A 17,040-nucleotide genomic window follows, 5' to 3' on the forward strand; every position below is an offset into this window, starting at 1 on the left:
ATTTGATACCAGTAGAGTTAGGGAGTTTTGATGTGATAATCGGTATGGACTGGTTGAAAGAAGTGAAAGCGGAGATCGTTTGTTACAAAAATGCAATTCGCATTATACGAGAAAAAGGAAAACCCTTAATGGTGTACGGAGAAAAGGGCAACACGAAGCTACATCTTATTAGTAATTTGAAGGCACAAAAACTAATAAGAAAAGGTTGCTATGCTGTTCTAGCACACGTCGAGAAAGTACAAACTGAAGAAAAGAGCATCAATGATGTTCCCGTCGCAAAAGAATTTCCTGATGTATTTCCGAAAGAATTACCGGGATTACCCCCACATCGATCCGTTGAATTTCAAATAGATCTTGTACCAGGAGCTGCACCAATAGCTCGTGCTCCTTACAGACTCGCACCCAGCGAGATGAAAGAACTACAAAGCCAATTACAAGAACTTTTAGAGCGTGGTTTCATTCGACCAAGCACATCACCGTGGGGAGCTCCTGTTTTGTTTGTCAAGAAGAAAGATGGTACATTCAGGTTGTGTATCGACTACCGAGAGTTGAACAAACTTACCATCAAGAACCGCTACCCACTACCGAGAATCGATGACTTATTTGATCAACTACAAGGCTCGTCTGTTTATTCAAAGATTGACTTACGTTCTGGGTATCATCAAATGCGGGTGAAAGAAGATGATATTCCAAAGACTGCTTTCAGAACACGTTACGGTCATTACGAGTTTATGGTCATGCCGTTTGGTTTAACTAATGAACCAGCTGTGTTCATGGACCTTATGAACCGAGTGTGTGGACCATACCTTGACAAGTTTGTCATTGTTTTCATTGATGACATACTTATTTACTCAAAGAATGACCAAGAACACGGTGAACATTTGAGAAAGGTGTTAGAAGTATTGAGGAAGGAAGAATTGTACGCTAAGTTTTCAAAGTGTGCATTTTGGTTGGAAGAAGTTCAATTCCTCGGTCACATAGTGAACAAAGAAGGTATTAAGGTGGATCCGGCAAAGATAGAAACTGTTGAAAAGTGGGAAACCCCGAAAACTCCGAAACACATACGCCAGTTTTTAGGACTAGCTGGTTACTACAGAAGGTTCATCCAAGACTTTTCCAGAATAGCAAAACCCTTGACTGCATTAACGCATAAAGGGAAGAAATTTGAATGGAATGATGAACAAGAGAAAGCGTTTCAGTTATTGAAGAAAAAGCTAACTACGGCACCTATATTGTCATTGCCTGAAGGGAATGATGATTTTGTGATTTATTGTGATGCATCAAAGCAAGGTCTCGGTTGTGTATTAATGCAACGAACGAAGGTGATTGCTTATGCGTCTAGACAATTGAAGATTCACGAACAAAATTATACGACGCATGATTTGGAATTAGGCGCGGTCGTTTTTGCATTAAAGACTTGGAGGCACTACTTATATGGGGTCAAAAGTATTATATATACCGACCACAAAAGTCTTCAACACATATTTAATCAGAAACAACTGAATATGAGGCAGCGTAGGTGGATTGAATTATTGAATGATTACGACTTTGAGATTCGTTACCACCCGGGGAAGGCAAATGTGGTAGCCGATGCCTTGAGCAGGAAGGACAGAGAACCCATTCGAGTAAAATCTATGAATATAATGATTCATAATAACATTACTACTCAAATAAAGGAGGCGCAACAAGGAGTTTTAAAAGAGGGAAATTTAAAGGATGAAATACCCAAAGGATCGGAGAAGCATCTTAATATTCGGGAAGACGGAACCCGGTATAGGGCTGAAAGGATTTGGGTACCAAAATTTGGAGATATGAGAGAAATGGTACTTAGAGAAGCCCATAAAACCAGATACTCAATACATCCTGGAACAGGGAAGATGTACAAGGATCTCAAGAAACATTTTTGGTGGCCGGGTATGAAAGCCGATGTTGCTAAATATGTAGGAGAATGTTTGATGTGTTCTAAGGTCAAAGCTGAGCATCAGAAACCATCAGGTCTACTTCAACAACCTGAAATCCCGGAATGGAAATGGGAAAACATTACCATGGATTTCATCACTAAATTGCCAAGGACTGCAAGTGGTTTTGATACTATTTGGGTAATAGTTGACCGTCTCACCAAATCAGCACACTTCTTGCCAATAAGAGAAGATGACAAGATGGAGAAGTTAGCACGTCTGTATTTGAAGGAAGTCATCTCCAGACATGGAATACCAATCTCTATTATCTCTGATAGGGATGGCAGATTTATTTCAAGATTCTGGCAGACATTACAGCAAGCATTAGGAACTCATCTAGACATGAGTACTGCCTATCATCCACAAAATGATGGGCAGAGCGAAAGGACGATACAAACGCTTGAATACATGCTACGAGCATGTGTTATTGATTTCAGAAACAGTTGGGATCGACATCTACCGTTAGCAGAATTTTCCTACAACAACAGCTACCATTCAAGCATTGAGATGGCGCCGTTTGAAGCACTTTATGGTAGAAAGTGCAGGTCTCCGATTTGTTGGAGTGAAGTGGGGGATAGACAGATTACGGGTCCGGAGATTATACAAGAAACTACCGAGAAGATCATCCAAATTCAACAACGGTTGAAAACCGCCCAAAGTCGACAAAAGAGCTACGCTGACATTAAAAGAAAAGATATAGAATTTGAAATTGGAGAGATGGTCATGCTTAAAGTTGCACCTTGGAAAGGCGTTGTTCGATTTGGTAAACGAGGGAAATTAAATCCAAGGTATATTGGACCATTCAAGATTATTGATCGTGTCGGACCAGTAGCTTACCGACTAGAGTTACCTCAACAACTCGCGGCTGTACATAACACTTTCCACGTCTCGAATTTAAAGAAATGTTTTGCTAAAGAAGATCTCACTATTCCGTTAGATGAAATCCAAATCAACGAAAAACTTCAATTCATCGAAGAACCCGTCGAAATAATGGATCGTGAGGTTAAAAGACTTAAGCAAAACAAGATACCAATTGTTAAGGTTCGATGGAATGCTCGTAGAGGACTCGAGTTCACCTGGGAGCGTGAAGATCAGATGAAGAAGAAATACCCGCATCTATTTCCAGAAGATTCGTCAACACCTTCAACAGCTTAAAATTTCGGGACGAAATTTATTTAACGGGTAGGTACTGTAGTGACCCGAACTTTTCCATGTTTATATATATTAATTGAGATTGATATTTACATGATTAAATGTTTCCAACATGTTAAGCAATCAAACTTGTTAAGACTTGATTAATTGAAATATGTTTCATATAGACAATTGACCACCCAAGTTGACCGGTGATTCACGAACGTTAAAACTTGTAAAAACTATATGATGACATATAATGGATATATATATAGTTAACATGATACTATGATAAGTAAAGATATCATTAAGTATATTAACAATGAACTACATATGTAAAAACAAGACTACTAACTTAATGATTTTTAAACGAGACATATATGTAACGATTATCGTTGTAAAGACATTTAATGTATATATATCATATTAAGGGATATTCATACATGATAATATCATGATAATATAATAATTTAAAATCTCATTTGATATTATAAACATTGGGTTAACAACATTTAACAAGATCGTTAACCTAAAGGTTTCAAAACAACACTTACATGTAACGACTAACGATGACTTAACGACTCAGTTAAAATGTATATACATGTAGTGTTTTAATATGTATTTATACACTTTTGAAAGACTTCAATACACTTATCAAAATACTTCTACTTAACAAAAATGCTTACAATTACATCCTCGTTCAGTTTCATCAACAATTCTACTCGTATGCACCCGTATTCGTACTCGTACAATACACAGCTTTTAGATGTATGTACTATTGGTATATACACTCCAATGATCAGCTCTTAGCAGCCCATGTGAGTCACCTAACACATGTGGGAACCATAATTTGGCAACTAGCATGAAATATCTCATAAAATTACAAAAATATGAGTAATCATTCATGACTTATTTACATGAAAACAAAATTACATATCCTTTATATCTAATCCATACACCAACAACCAAAAACACCTACAAACACTTTCATTCTTCAATTTTCTTCATCTAATTGATCTCTCTCAAGTTCTATCTTTAAGTTTTAAGTGTTCTTCATAAATTCCAAAAGTTCTAGTTTCATAAAATCAAGAATACTTTCAAGTTTGCTAGCTCACTTCCAATCTTGTAAGGTGATCATCCAACCTCAAGAAATCTTTGTTTCTTACAGTAGGTTATCATTCTAATACAAGGTAATAATCATATTCAAACTTTGGTTCAATTTCTATAACTATAACAATCTTATTTCAAGTGATGATCTTACTTGAACTTGTTTTCGTGTCATGATTCTGCTTCAAGAACTTCGAGCCATCCAAGGATCCATTGAAGCTAGATCCATTTTTCTCTTTTCCAGTAGGTTTATCCAAGGAACTTAAGGTAGTAATGATGTTCATAACATCATTCGATTCATACATATAAAGCTATCTTATTCGAAGGTTTAAACTTGTAATCACTAGAACATAGTTTAGTTAATTCTAAACTTGTTCGCAAACAAAAGTTAATCCTTCTAACTTGACTTTTAAAATCAACTAAACACATGTTCTATATTTATATGATATGCTAACTTAATGATTTAAAACCTGGAAACACGAAAAACACCGTAAAACCGGATTTACGCCGTCGTAGTAACACCGCGGGCTGTTTTGGGTTAGTTAATTAAAAACTATGATAAACTTTGATTTTAAAGTTGTTATTCTGAGAAAATGATTTTTATTATGAACATGAAACTATATCCAAAAATTATGATTAAACTCAAAGTGGAAGTATGTTTTCTAAAATGGTCATCTAGACGTCGTTCTTTCGACTGAAATGACTACCTTTACAAAAACGACTTGTAACTTATTTTTCTGACTATAAACCTATACTTTTCTGTTTATATTCATAAAATAGAGTTCAATATGAAACCATAGCAATTTGATTCACTCAAAACGGATTTAAAATGAAGAAGTTATGGGTAAAACAAGATTGGATAATTTTTCTCATTTTAGCTACGTGAAAATTGGTAACAAATCTATTCCAACCATAACTTAATCAACTTGTATTGTATATTATGTAATCTTGAGATACCATAGACACGTATACAATTTTTCGACCTATCATGTCGACACATCTATATATATTTCGGAACAACCATAGACACTCTATATGTGAATGTTGGAGTTAGCTATACAGGGTTGAGGTTGATTCCAAAATATATATAGTTTGAGTTGTGATCAATACTGAGATACGTATACACTGGGTCGTGGATTGATTCAAGATAATATTTATCGATTTATTTCTGTACATCTAACTGTGGACAACTAGTTGTAGGTTACTAACGAGGACAGCTGACTTAATAAACTTAAAACATCAAAATATATTAAAAGTGTTGTAAATATATTTTGAACATACTTTGATATATATGTATATATTGTTATAGGTTCGTGAATCAACCAGTGGCCAAGTCTTACTTCCCGACGAAGTAAAAATCTGTGAAAGTGAGTTATAGTCCCACTTTTAAAATCTAATATTTTTGGGATGAGAATACATGCAGGTTTTATAAATGATTTACAAAATAGACACAAGTACGTGAAACTACATTCTATGGTTGAATTATCGAAATCGAATATGCCCTTTTTTATTAAGTCTGGTAATCTAAGAATTAGGGAACAGACACCCTAATTGACGCGAATCCTAAAGATAGATCTATTGGGCCTAACAAACCCCATCCAAAGAACCGGATGCTTTAGTACTTCGAAATTTATATCATATCCGAAGGGTGTCCCGGAATGATGGGGATATTCTTATATATGCATCTTGTTAATGTCGGTTACCAGGTGTTCACCATATGAATGATTTTTATCTCTATGTATGGGATGTGTATTGAAATATGAAATCTTGTGGTCTATTATTATGATTTGATATATATAGGTTAAACCTATAACTCACCAACATTTTTTTTGACGTTTTAAGCATGTTTATTCTCAGGTGATTATTAAGAGCTTCCGCTGTCGCATACTTAAATAAGGACGAGATTTGAAGTCCATGCTTGTATGATATTGTGTAAAAACTGCATTCAAGAAACTTATTTTGTTGTAACATATTTGTATTGTAAACCATTATGTAATGGTCGTGTGTAAACAGGATATTTTAGATTATCATTATTTGATAATCTACGTAAAGCTTTTTAAACCTTTATCGATGAAATAAAGGTTATGGTTTGTTTTAAAATGAATGCAGTCTTTGAAAAACGTCTCATATAGAGGTCAAAACCTCGCAACGAAATCAATTAATATGGCACGTTTTTAATCAATAAGAACGGGACATTTCATATACCAATAGTACATACATCTAAAAGCTGTGTATTGTACAAGTACGAATACGGGTGCATACGAGTAGAATTGTTGATGAAACTGAACGAGGATGTAATTGTAAGCATTTTTGTTAAGTAGAAGTATTTTGATAAGTGTATTGAAGTCTTTCAAAAGTGTATAAATACATATTAAAACACTACATGTATATACATTTTAACTGAGTCGTTAAGTCATCGTTAGTCGTTACATGTAAGTGTTGTTTTGAAACCTTTAGGTTAACGATCTTGTTAAATGTTGTTAACCCAAAGTTTATAATATCAAATGAGATTTTAAATTATTATATTATCATGATATTATCATGTATGAATATCTCTTAATATGATATATATACATTAAATGTCTTTACAACGATAATCGTTACATATATGTCTCGTTTAAAAATCATTAAGTTAGTAGTCTTGTTTTTACATATGTAGTTCATTGTTAATATACTTAATGATATGTTTACTTATCATAGTATCATGTTAACTATATATATATCCATATATATGTCATCATATAGTTTTTACAAGTTTTAACGTTCGTGAATCACCGGTCAACTTGGGTAGTCAATTGTCTATATGAAACATATTTCAATTAATCAAGTCTTAACAAGTTTGATTGCTTAACATGTTGGAAACATTTAATCATGTAAATATCAATCTCAATTAATATATATAAACATGGGAAAGTTCGGGTCACTACAGTACCTACCCGTTAAATAAATTTCGTCCCGAAATTTTAAGCTGTTGAAGGTGTTGACGAATCTTCTGGAAATAGATGCGGGTATTTCTTCTTCATCTGATCTTCATGCTCCCAGGTGAACTCGGGTCCTCTACGAGCATTCCATCGAACCTTAACAATTGGTATCTTGTTTTGCTTAAGTCTTTTAACCTCACGATCCATTATTTCGACGGGTTCTTCGATGAATTGAAGTTTTTCGTTGATTTGGATTTCATCTAACAGAATAGTGAGATCTTCTTTAGCAAAACATTTCTTCAAATTCGAGACGTGGAAAGTGTTATGTAAAGCCGCGAGTTTTTGAGGTAACTCAAGTCGGTAAGCTACTGGTCCGACACGATCAATAATCTTGAATGGTCCAATATACCTTGGATTTAATTTCCCTCGTTTACCAAATCGAACAACGCCTTTCCAAGGTGCAACTTTAAGCATGACCATCTCTCCAATTTCAAATTCTATATCTTTTCTTTTAATGTCAGCGTAGCTCTTTTGTCGACTTTGGGCGGTTTTCAACCGTTGTTGAATTTGGATGATCTTCTCGGTAGTTTCTTGTATAATCTCCGGACCCGTAATCTGTCTATCCCCCACTTCACTCCAACAAATCGGAGACCTGCACTTTCTACCATAAAGTGCTTCAAACGGCGCCATCTCAATGCTTGAATGGTAGCTGTTGTTGTAGAAAAATTCTGCTAACGGTAGATGTCGATCCCAACTGTTTCCGAAATCAATAACACATGCTCATAGCATGTCTTCAAGCGTTTGTATCGTCCTTTCGCTCTGCCCATCAGTTTGTGGATGATAGGCAGTACTCATTTCTAGACGAGTTCGTAATGCTTGCTGTAATGTCTGCCAGAATCTTGAAATAAATCTGCCATCCCTATCAGAGATAATAGAGATTGGTATTCCATGTCTGGAGACGACTTCCTTCAAATACAGTCGTGCTAACTTCTCCATCTTGTCATCTTCTCTTATTGGCAGGAAGTGTGCTGATTTGGTGAGACGATCAACTATTACCCAAATAGTATCAAAACCACTTACAGTCCTTGGCAATTTAGTGATGAAATCCATGGTAATGTTTTCCCATTTCCATTCCGGGATTTCGGGTTGTTGAAGTAGACCTGATGGTTTCTGATGCTCCGTTTTGACCTTAGAACACGTTAAACATTCCCCTACATATTTAGCAACATCGGCTTTCATACCCGGCCACCAAAAATATTTCTTGAGATCCTTGTACATCTTCCCCGTTCCAGGATGTATTGAGTATCTGGTTTTATGAGCTTCTCTAAGTACCATTTCTCTCATATCTCCAAATTTTGGTACCCAAATCCTTTCAGCCCTATACCGGGTTATGTCTTCCCGAATATTAAGATGCTTCTCCGATCCTTTGGGTATTTCATCATTTAAATTTCCCTTTTTTAAAACTCCTTGTTGCGCCTCCTTTATTTGAGTAGTAAGGTTATTATGAATCATTATATTCATAGATTTTACTCGAATGGGTTCTCTGTCCTTCCTGCTCAAGGCATCGGCTACCACATTTGCCTTCCCCGAGTGGTAACGAATCTCAAAGTCGTAATCATTCAATAATTCAATCCACCTACGCTGCCTCATATTCAGTTGTTTCTGATTAAATATGTGTTGAAGACTTTTGTGGTCGGTATATATAATACTTTTGACCCCATATAAGTAGTGCCTCCAAGTCTTTAATGCAAAAACAACTGCGCCTAATTCCAAATCATGCGTTGTATAATTTTGTTCGTGAATCTTCAATTGTCTAGACGCATAAGCAATCACCTTCGTTCGTTGCATTAATACACAACCAAGACCTTGCTTTGATGCATCACAATAAATCATAAAATCATCATTCCCTTCAGGCAATGACAATATAGGTGCCATAGTTAGCTTTTTCTTCAATAACTGAAACGCTTTCTCTTGTTCATCATTCCATTCAAATTTCTTCCCTTTATGCGTTAATGCAGTCAAGGGTTTTTCTATTCTGGAAAAGTCTTGGATGAACCTTCTTTAGTAACCAGCTAGTCCTAAAAACTGGCGTATATGTTTCGGAGTTTTCGGGGTTTCCCACTTTTCAACAGTTTCTATCTTTGCCGGATCCACCTTAATACCTTCTTTGTTCACTATGTGACCGAGGAATTGAACTTCTTCCAACCAAAATGCACACTTTGAAAACTTAGCATACAATTCTTCCTTCCTCAATACTTCTAACACCTTTCTCAAATGTTCACTGTGTTCTTGGTCATTCTTTGAGTAAATAAGTATGTCATCAATGAAAACAATGACAAACTTGTCAAGGTATGGTCCACACACTCGGTTCATAAGGTCCATGAACACAGCTGGTGCATTAGTTAAACCAAACGGCATGACCATAAACTCGTAATGACCGTAACGTGTTCTGAAAGTAGTCTTTGGAATATCATCTTCTTTCACCCTCATTTGATGATACCCTTGATGTTGTAGCGTGAGGGTACGAAATACTATTATTTTTACTAGGAAATACTACAAAATATGACACAAGTTTTATTAATTTACGGATGGGATATACCTAAACCTTGCTACAACACTATAGGCAGTGTACCTAATCGTAAAGTAGTGTAGTTTTTAGTAAGTCCGGTTCGTTCCACAGGGAGCTGGTGAAACTTACTATATTTTTAACTATATTTATACAAAATATATATAATTATATAAGTAGTAATATTATTATAAAAGGGGGGTTTTACCGTTTAATGACCGGTTTGTCGATTCTATATTTTAAGCGTAAAGATAAATGACGATAATTAAAGTGCGTAAAATAATGACAATAAATAAAATGACAGTAAATAAAATTGCGAGTAATAAAATGACAGTAAATAAAGATACGATGAGAAATATAATAAAAGAATTATGCTTATTTAAACTTCCGTAATCATGATGTTTGACGTGTTGATTTTAATTTATTACCATGGGTTAATTGTCCTTTGTCCTGGTTTATTTGATACGTCTATCTGGTTTTTGTCCATAATAGTCCATCGGTCATAAATATAAAGTGCGAGTATCCTCGTCAAATTACCCTTATACCCGAAGTCAAATATTCCAACTGATTAAGGATTTAAACTGTGACGCAGTTATCACTTCTGTCAACAATTACACCAGTTATCACTGTATGTAATCCACCCCTGTTTTAATTAGTTTATGAATATTAATTCATCCACTTGATCAGAATGAATAATCAATTACCCAACCCAATTGATTAATTAAATGATTATAACAGATTCCATATGAACGTCACTAAATAGGACAACCATAATCATTATTAATTATTAGGATAATTAATTTGAAGATAGGTTCGACAGACTCCAATGAGTTGTCACTCAATTAGACAATACCCCCCATCTATTAATAGTCAATAATCCAATTTCCACAAGTGTCGGTCTTTTGCCCAAACCTTAATTATGGTACAAAGTTCAATAACCCAATTTTAGTAATTAGCCCAACATCATGAGTACTTCATTTTAAATAAGCATAATAACGACTTAGCTACGAGACATTAATGTAAAAAGGTTGAACATAACTTACAATGATTAAAAATAGCGTAGCGTTACACGGACAGAATTTCGACTTACACACTCAAACGATCTCTATCATAAATCTTATTATTATCATAATTTAAAATTAAAATTAAGATTATTGTTATATCTGATTACATTAACATTATGATAGAGAATTATAAATATAGATATTGATATTTGTAGATAGAAAAATAAAAAAAAAAAATAGAAGAAAAAAAAGAGATCGAGAAAAAAAAATCTCGGAGAAGTTTTCTTCCTCCCTACAACGAACGTAATATAGCCTTTTATAGGCAAATTAGAAATTGAATTTTTCATTTACGACCCCTGAACTATGCTCAATTAACAACTTTTTATTATTTAATATTATTCTTATTATGAATTATTTAAATATTATATTTTATTCTTGTGCATAGTTGACTCGTAATTTTTACACCGTTGCGTCGAGCGTTGAGAGTTGGTTCATGTCCCGGTTCCGGATTTTCGAACGTCCTTTCGTATAATTTAATATCTTGTACTTTGCGTTTTGTAACTTGTACTCTTGTCATTTTTAGACGTTCTTCATCAATAATTTGAACCTTTTTGATTGTATCTTGTACATTTGAGCTTTTTGGACGTTTTGGTCTTTCAAATCTTCGTTTTTGTCTTTAAATCTTCATTTTCGAGCGATTTGCGTCTTTCGTCTTCGCACTTATTTATTTAACTATTACAACTAAAAATAAGGAAATTACATTTAAAAACTTTACATATTGGAACGATATTGCTACTAAATATATGTTCATTTGGAACACTATCAAATATCCCCACACTTGAGCGTTGCTTGTCCTCAAGCAATACAGAACTTGAAATAAAAACATACATGAATCACTTTTTTATTCATCACACTTTGTACATCAGTGATTTTGATATAGCGGTATAAACAATGACAGTAATGATGGTTAAAGGTGGGTGTGTCATCCACAGTTGCCTCGGGTTTAGGTCAACGACACTTGCAATCAAATAGCCGATTTACTTTCGGTTTCCAAAGCAAAGTGCACATTTGAAAGGCGGTTTACAGTCCCACATGACTATAAAAATTTAGATCCTTTAGGAAATAGGATCTTTATGAAAACATTTGATCTTTTGAAAATTCAATCTAGCTTTTACCCTAGATAAGTTTTCTGATTTGATCCACCATTGGTGTTGCAAAATATATTTGTGGATCAATATTTTGGCTAAAAACATTTAGGTTCGTGTAATCCACTGCTATCCCGGTATCGGAAAGCACACATCCAGTTTACTTGTTCCGTATATTACCTTTCGGTAAACTACCGTCCGGTTGTAAAGGAAAGCGATGAACAAGAAACTGTTAAGGCAATGTCTAATGACATGCTTTTGGTTATGGTCTTTTAACGTGTCGGATGCTAGAACTATCCTTGGTAGGAGCGATAGTAAAGATCATCCTATAATTTTTCGGTCTGGCACAAGGTCCTGTCTCCGACCATGCTATGCAACCACCGTTCTTACGGTTGACACCCGATTTGGTTCAGGTGACCTAATGAATTCCAGGTGAATTCCTAGGATTTTACGTTCAATGGTAATGAACGCATTGAAAATGGTTTTTCAGAAAACAAATCGGTTTGTATTTTTGATCAAAATATTTTCTCGTTCAAGCTCGAGTTTAGATATCATTGAATTCCATGAGTTTGAATTCTCAATCTTTAAGTTCAATCTCAAGGATTGAGTAATATCAGTCTTAAAAGCTGATTTTTAATCTTTAAGGAGATTATCCTTTCTGGGGATCTGATTCATTAGTCTTATCAAGCTAATTTGCACGGTGCCTCCCCATTGTACAAGATAAATCCTTCTCATGGTTAGGATAAATCTGACCACTTGGCGACCCTGTTTGATGCTGAGGTCCGTGGATTTCCTGCTGATTTTAGTGATGACTTTTCTAGATTTTTCGTCAACCTACAGCTGGTCTGGACGACAACTTCATGACCTAAATCAAGAAGCGCGTGTCTTTTTCGGAAGACTTTACTTCCTTCAAATGATGGAATTGATTCATCGTGTAGATCCATCTCTTCTTTTCTTTCATCGGATAAAACAGTTGATTATTGTTCAAAACAAAAGTATTTTCAATTGTTTGTACAAAAATATGTGATAGATAGTTTTTAATTGAATAACTTGGTACATTCTCCCCACACTTAGTTTCTTTCTTTGCCTTTTTATTCTCCTTTATTCCATTTTAAATGAATTCAAGCGTTTTAAGTTGTTTCTCAATTTATGTCCTTTTCGAGGTAACGATAATTTCGGTATTAACACCTAGTTTTCATCGTTCATAAATATGTATAAACATGATTTTGAGTTCATTTAGTTGAAAATTTTTCAAATTTTCACAAAATTTGGCAAAAATAAACCAAGTATAAACCTGATAGAATTTATAACCCTTCCCCACACTTAAGATCATGCAATGCCCTCATTTGCATGAAATCAGACTATAATTTAAATTCATGAGGGTGATTAGCGTAGAAAAGTGATTAAAAATACCGAGTTTGCAAACATATTGTTATTTCACATTTGATTTTTTTGCGTCTTGTCAAAATCAGTAGCTTTTGCTGAACTTCATGACAGTCTTTGAAAGTGCGCTGTTTTACCCTGTTTTGTACATAAGATAAAATACAAACATATATATATATATATATTTTTGAAGTTTGGTTTATAACCCCACTTTTCAAAAATTTATAAAGTATAATATTTTTGGCATACTTTAAATCAATAAAATTAAAAATAATGATAACAAAATTTGTCGCCCCGCCCTCGGGTAAAGTAATTTCGGTTCAATGACCTAGTCTTCAACTCACGACGAATTTTAAAAATCATATTTTCAACTTAATGAATTAAAGTAAATTTTGTTTTTAAAAACTTAAATTAAAATGCATATTAATTTCAAATAAAACCTAAAAAAAATAAAAATTCAGAATGGAGGGAGAAAACTAGTTCTTTAGTGTCTGCTAGCGGAAAAGACCAATCGGATTCCATTCTCGGAACTACACGAGAACAGAACAAATAACTTTAGACAGCATTATCTTTTTAGAACATTCGAATCTCTCCACACTTAGGTAGCTGTGGTGTCAAAATTGTGATTAACTTCATCGTCAATTTCTCTTGGTCCATAATCAACTTGCATATCCGTAACTTTTTCTTTAAGCCATTGGTCGGATTCCTGTGTAATATCCACAATTTCAACTAGTTTTTCCTTTTCTTTAGGTGATAGATTGGATACTAACCGGTTACATAACTTAAAGTTCCCCTTGGTTTTAGCATCGCGAATCCGTTTAATAAGTTTCTTCATTGAACTATTAATAACGGGATCATTTAATTTCGTATCAACAACGGGGTTCTTTGTTATCATGTCATCATTAGGTGTTACTTCATTTTCCCCACACTTAGGCGTTTTATTATTATTAAGCACTACCGTTGGAGTTGGTAAAACAACATGGTTCTTACCAATCGTTTTTATTGGTTCAACGGTTTTGGTTGGTGGAGGTTTAGATTTTCGAATCATAAAGGTGATCGATTTGTCACCACTTTTAAGTGTCATTCTTCCATTTCCTACATCAAATAACGCCCCGGTGGACGCTAAGAATGGTCGTCCTAAAATTAGAGGAACGTTTGGGTCCTCTTCTATGTCAATGACAATAAATTCGACTAGAAAGGTTAAATTGCCTACTTGAACGGGTAGGTTGTCAGCAATTCCAACTGGGTGCTTAATGGTTTGATCAAAGAGTCGAACACTCATATCCGTTGGAGTTAACTCACCTACACCTAATCTCTTATATAAGGAAAGAGGCATAACACTCACACTTGCACCTAAATCTGCTAGTGCATCATACATGACACAATCACTAAGTAGACAAGGAACAATAAATTCACCCGGATCACCTACCCTAGGTGGAGGTTTTGGTGGAACTGTCTTCACCGGGTTTATATTTACGGCTTTTGTTTCTTGCACTTTCTTATTCTTTTTCTTCTTCTTCTTTCCAGAGGTATCACAATCTTTATTACCTATCACTTGCTCATACTCAACTCCTTTTCTTGGAAACGGGATGGGTGGTTTGTATGGTGCCACCACTGGCTTTACATACTCGGGTGGTGGTGGTGTAACTTCTTCATTGTTACTCTCATCTAAAACCCTCCCATCTTCTGATGCTGGTTTTTCAGAATTCGTTGACACCATATTAACATTCTCATTCCGAGGATTTACTTCAGTATTACTCGGTAGCTTTCCTTGTTCCCTCTCACTCATCATGCTAGCAAGAGTACCTACGTGTTTTTCAAGATTCAAAATGGAAGCTTGTTGAGTTCTTAATGACTGATCAAACTTCTCGTTCGTTTGGGTTTGAGATGTAATGAATTGTGTTTGAGATTCAATCAGCTTTGCCATCATTTCTTCTAGATTTGGCTTTTTCTCTTCGGGTTGTTGTGGTGGTTTATACAAGCTAGGTCTTTGTTGATTGAAAGTGTTGTTTTGAGTTGGTTGGTTATTCGGACCTTGTTGGTTATACCAGTTATTTTCGGGTCCTTTTGGATTGTAAAGAATGTTTTGATTTCGATTTAAGTTTAGCCTTGGCGGTTGATAATTATTTTGATAATTATTTCCCGGCCTTTGGTTCATATAGGAAACATTCTCTCGTTGTTCCATCGTTGGTTCAATGTGACAATCTTTCAATAAGTGTGGTCCACCGCATTGCTCACAACTGATTCGTATTGCGTGAATATCTTTATTCATCTTTTCCATTCGTCTTTCGAAAGCATCTATTTTTGCGGAAACGGAATCAAAGTCAGGGCTAGAATCGGCTCTAGCCGCTTTAGATGATCGAAAGATATCTTTTTCTTGGTGCCACTCATGCGAGTGGGAGGCTGTGTTATCAATAATTTTGTAAGCTTCAGTTGCGGTTTTCTTCATAATGGATCCACCGGCTGTTATGTCGATGTCTTTTCGTGTAGCAACGTTGACACCTTGGTAGAATATTTGTACTATTTGGTAAGTGTCTAAACTGTGTTGAGGACATCCTCTCAACATCCTTCCGAATCTTGTCCACGCCTCATATAACGTTTCATTTGGCTTTTGCGCGAACGTAACAATTTCTCCTTGAAGTCTCACGGCTTTAGATGCCGGAAAGAATTGTTTAAGAAATTTTTCAACTAAAACATCCCATGTGTCAATCGCCCCTTCAGGTAACGATTCTAACCAATCTTTGGCTTCTCCCTTTAAAGTCCAGGGAAACAACATGAGATAGATCTGCTCATCTTCCACTTCTCGGATTTTGAATAGTGTACAAATTCTTTTAAACGTACGAAGGTGTTCGTTAGGATCTTCATTCGGTGCACCACTGAATTGGCATTGGTTAGTTACCATGTGTAGAATTTGTCCTTTGATTTCATAATCTGACGCATTAACTTCTGGCTTAATAATGGCGTGACCTTGGCCCGTGCGTGTGGCTCTCATTCGGTCTTCCATACTTAGAGGTTCTAGATTTTCCATGATTGGAAGTGTTGTATCTGAATCACTAGAGGTTTCTGATTTAATGGTTTCTTTCCTCAACAATCTCTGTTTGAATGATTGGTGGTTCCGGAGGAATAATTAATGGATCAGGGTCTCGGAATTGTCCCTGAGTATTCTCCGGATTCTCAATTGTGATATTGGTTTCAAAAACTGGATTATCGGAAATTTGAGTTGAAGTACTCGGTCGACTTGATGACGAGTCTAAAGAAAAATCAACGGCAGCTATATTTGTTAAACGATGTCTTGATCGAGTTACAGGTGGTGAACGTACAAAAGGTGGTGAACGTCTTGCTCGGTGCATTCACTGAATATCCTATTAGTTTTAAAAAGGAAAGAAAAATTATAATAAGTTATCCAACCAATAGACTTTTCTGATTTTGCCCACGTTTCGAATAGCCAAAAGATGCAGCAGAGGGGCAGGATTCGTTTGGTCTCAATATAATTGAGGACTGTTTGGCTCCAATAACCCGGTCCACGTACAAATCCAACTATTACTACGAACCAGAAAATTTTGATGTCTATCAATTTAACAACTTAAAATAAATTTTCGTAATTTTAAGAAATTTAGAGAAGAAGTAGAAAAAATTCTAAGTCCTAAAAACTAGAATGGCGAGAAATAAGAGAGAAATAGATTGCGCGCCGAAAAATGTCGAAAAATAAAAAATGGTTGAAAAATAAAAGGTGACGGAAAAATAAAAGAAACTTATCAAAACTTAAAAATACTTAACTAATTTAACCTTATTACTACAACTAACTTAAAATTATAATCGCAAATT

The 17,040-nt window shown here is 35.0% G+C and overlaps 1 non-coding gene across 1 annotated transcript; it reads left to right on the forward strand.

Moving 5' to 3' along the window:
* The first annotated feature begins 15,752 nt into the window (after positions 1 to 15,752).
* On the forward strand, positions 15,753 to 15,859 carry LOC139869520 (small nucleolar RNA R71). The gene has a single exon (XR_011766128.1). It is a non-coding gene; the product is annotated as a small nucleolar RNA R71 (small nucleolar RNA).
* Positions 15,860 to 17,040: the final 1,181 nt, after the last annotated feature.

Source organism: Rutidosis leptorrhynchoides, chromosome 9, assembly GCF_046630445.1.
Source record: "Rutidosis leptorrhynchoides isolate AG116_Rl617_1_P2 chromosome 9, CSIRO_AGI_Rlap_v1, whole genome shotgun sequence".
In the NCBI taxonomy this organism is placed as follows: Eukaryota; Viridiplantae; Streptophyta; class Magnoliopsida; order Asterales; family Asteraceae; genus Rutidosis; species Rutidosis leptorrhynchoides.